Genomic DNA, 4352 nt, shown 5'->3' on the forward strand with positions numbered 1-4352 from the left:
GTGACATTAATTAACAATGTTGGCTTTAATTTTAGAGATTGATTTCCTACAAAGGCGCACTTCCAACTATATACAAAGTGAATTATATTTTTCCCATCCAAGTTTTGATCTAAAAACACTTTTCCATCCTTTGAATGCATAAACGATACTTTCACACCCAAAACCTAACTATGTTAATAGAAGATTTACAATAAGAGGATAAATATGTCATTTTCATTTCTTAAAATATAAAAACAAAAAAAAAATCATTTTTTACTATTTCTTATTTTTCGTTTCCTTTCTTCCTTTGTAGTTATCGAACTCAAATTCTCTATCTATTGTTAGCCTATCTTAATGACAGATTCGTCACAACTCTAACCACACTTAAATTTAACATAGAAACTTACACAGACTACCAAACAAAAAACTAAGTGCGAGCAATGTTGACACCAAAATTCCCACGCTTGGAATGTCAAACCATTTTGCTCTCGAAGCAAAGAATTTTGGTAAGGATCCCAAATCCGCCATGCCCAAAAGTCGATATGCACATTTGCTTAATGGAGCCTCAAATAACCCAATTGCAAACAACACTGCCCCAACTTTAATCCAGTATTTTAAACATTTTCCAGTGATTATTTTAGCTGTAGTGGCGTGGAACTCGAATGGCCATTGATTTTAATCCACAGAAACAACTCTAGTTATGGTATGAAAAAAGGTAAAATAGGCTTAACAAGTGAAAATCACTGCCACTAGAATCGTTTTGAGAAATGTTTTGGGAGGTTAATCTACTTCTCCAGCTAAAGTGTTGACATTATCCCAAAAATTCAATTTCCAAAAGAGGTTGTTAGAGAACAAGTTCAAATTTTTTTAACCCTTTTGGCCTAAACTCAACCATTTGTGTGGCCAAATTTTTGGGATGTAAATGAGAGACATTAATACGAAAGGAGAAAGAAAAACAATCCCTAGCAAAATAGTACAAAACCAACAATTGTTAAGCTTGTGTAGTTGAGAAAAGAAAACACACAAGTTGACACCATAATTGTGAGATTTCTAAGCTAGTCTGCATCCAAGGTGAGGATAACTTTTTACAGGTAGTTTATATAAAGCATTGGAAAGGTTGCAATGTTTATGACTTTGTTGAGGAATTTTTAGGAGCCCATCATAATCCAAGGAAGGGTTTAAAAGCTTGGTGAGCCTAAATGAAGATGTCGTTATCGCCTGGAAAGGCAATGAAAAGCTCAATAATGATAAAAGCTTCAAGGACACTCTAAATGAAAGGGAATATGAGGAAGCTGAGAAGTGCTAAGAATGGCCATGCTACTTGAACTACTGGCTCTTCTCCGACGACCTTAAAATAAATAAGAAAAGTGAGAGAGATTAGTGTGGGTTTCTTGGATTTTAGTTTAGGTAGATGTGATTGGAAGTTGATCTTTTTGTGTTTGGTTTTCTACTTGTGTCATGATTTAGGAATCGAAATATGGCAAAACTCAAGTAAACTCAGATCAAGAAAAACCCAGTAAGATAAGAAAAGTCGAGAAGAAACAAAATTCTTCTCCAACTCTCAATCCGAATTGAAGAAGAAAGAGAATAGACATACTTATATCTTACAGTGTTGGAAATAATTAAACTTGCTAAATCAAATTTTGTAAATTACAGTAAACATAAATTTGTATACCGGCTTCAAGTTTGTGATGAAACCCATTCGAATATGGCACAAAGTGTTGATATACCCCATTTGCCCATGTATTGCATTCCTTTTAGGAGACTTGATTTCTACATAATTTTTGGTTCAGTGTGTGGAAAAAAATAAGAGAAAAACTCTTTTGTAAAATATTGTGTTCTACTTGCTTTGAGGAAGTAGTTTAGACATTTAAATAGATGTTCGACTGTCAATAACTCCTTTACACCAACTGCCCTTGGCAGTTAAAGCAAACTGGGTTTGGTTGACCGGTCATAAGTGGACTTAGACCCAATATCTCTCATTCACATATAATGAAAGATCTGAACCAAATACTTAACCACATAAATCCTATATAGCAATACGTTTCATATTTGCAAATGTGTCATATGACCTTATAAGCAATTTGTACTTGGGTGCTAAATACTATCCATTTGTTAGAAATAACATAGCTATTTCAACCTAAATAAAACAAAAATAAAGCGTTAGACCACCCCAAACTTACTCGATAACACTAGCTCCCTTTAATCCCTCATTTATCATTGTGTTATTTCCTATGTATCAATGATCAAGTCCATTCTTCTATATGAGTGATATGATCAACTGGCCAATACACACACATAATATATATAAGTCTTCATTTTCTACTCAAAATTTTTAATTTAAACTTAGCTATTTTTCTAGTCATGTTCTATAGATCAAATCGTATGTGACTATAGGTGTTAAATTAAGATAACAACACTAAGAGTAAACATCAAATAATAACAAAAAGTCAAAAGGTACCAACATAAGGTAATCCTTATAAAGACTCGCACAATGAGGCAACAAGAATTCATCCTCTCATTACTTTAATTGGTCGTCTTGTTTATACACACATGATATGAATCATGTGCTATAGTGTGAATTTTCTTAAATGTCATTTTCAACACTATATAGATCTTAGTTTAGTCGCTACACCCAATGTCTAAACTGACTTTTTAATCATCTTCACACTTATAGGTATTTATCTAAAAAACTCACATTTGACATTCACAAGTTGTTTGGACATAGGGAATCCAAATCAGTCATTTTCAAATATATATTTTTATGACCTATCTTGATCGATTATCAAGGCAACATTTTATCTTTAATAAATCTTTTCTCGAGAAATTTGTCTCTCATTGGTATGCTCACTCAACACCACTTTTCTCAAGAATAATATTTCATTTTTGCTCGCTTTCTTAGCGCCAAAGGTAATTGCTCGTGTGAGGGAGCCAATCTCTATGACATTACAATTGTGTTAAGCTAAAAACAATGTGTATGCAATGAAAATCCAAGAATTTCGGGATACAAATTCAAATATGAACTAAACTTGAATTCATGGGTTTCGATGTTGTGTAACCAGTACCATATATAAGCTCAACAATTTATCAATTACAGTCTATGCAATCTAAAAGATTTAACATGTGTAAGATATACTTTTCTTGGAACAATCTTGGTCAAAGGATTAGTGACCATACAATTGTTAGAATTATATTATATGCTCATTTTTCTCTTGGAGATGAAATCTCTTAAAATATTATATCTAGTGTCAATATGTTTGGTTATCTTATAATCTCGGGATCATTTATTTCAACAAACAACTATTGCTCTGACAATATCGTTCTATTTACTAAAATTTGCAAATAATCTTCTTAATCAAACAATTTCTTACACAATTACTGAATAAACTATATAGTCAACCTCCGTTATGGATAAGGCTATGTATCTCTATTTCTTATCGCTCCAAGATATGGGCTTTTTTGGAGTGAGAAAACATAGCCATAATTTGATTTGAGTTGGTCTAAATTACTTTCCCAACTGGAATAAGTGTAGGTATTATCTCTTAGGACTTAACTAATGGTCGCTAAGATGTACCTATTATCATTCTTCTCTCATCTCATTCAAATGAAACCTTTTATCAACATTATCCCTATTAAGAAAAATATCCTCTATCAATGTAGTATCTCTTAATACAATTTCAGTTAATCTTCTAGTAGAATCCTCCCTAATGGACACATACCCTTTAGAGTGTTTAGCGTATCTGATAAAGATACATTCTTTTCTTCTTGGTCCTAGTTTTTCAAAGTCATGGGATAAACTATGGATAAAAATTACTAAACCATTAAGGTTGCAATTAATTAACTCAGGTTTTCTACCTAACCATAACTCATAGAGAGTGGAAGCAACTAATTTTGTAGGCACTCAATTAAGTATATAAACAGCAGTTAATGTCATATCATTAGAAAGTGATATCGATGTTTTGCTTGCACTATCATTGACCTAACCATTTTCAATAAAGTTTAATTACTCTCTTTCGCTATACCAGTTTGTTACGAAATTCTTGGAATTATTAGTTGCTATACTATTTGTTTTTCATTACTTAATTCCTCAAACTTTTCAAACAAATACTCAAGACTTTGGTAAGTTTTTAAAACTCTTATATATTTTGTCTATTTGTTCTTAACCTCAATTATATATAATGTCTAAAACAGTCTATTGCTTTTGACTTATGCGAGATTAAGCAGACAAGACCAAATCAAACATTATCATCAACACAAGCAATGAAATATGAGATACCTTCTCAAACTTTACATTCATAGGAAAACATATACCGAATTATATAAATTGCAAAGGAAGTTAAGTTTTTATAGTTTTGTCAAATGGTTTTCTAGTA

The 4352-nt window shown here is 31.9% G+C and overlaps 1 pseudogene; it reads right to left on the bottom strand.

The window, feature by feature from the left end:
• Window positions 1-369: 369 nt before the first annotated feature.
• On the bottom strand, window positions 370-1714 carry LOC123207225 (annotated as a pseudogene).
• Window positions 1715-4352: the final 2638 nt, after the last annotated feature.

Source organism: Mangifera indica, unplaced genomic scaffold, assembly GCF_011075055.1.
Source record: "Mangifera indica cultivar Alphonso unplaced genomic scaffold, CATAS_Mindica_2.1 Un_0066, whole genome shotgun sequence".
In the NCBI taxonomy this organism is placed as follows: domain Eukaryota; kingdom Viridiplantae; phylum Streptophyta; class Magnoliopsida; order Sapindales; family Anacardiaceae; genus Mangifera; species Mangifera indica.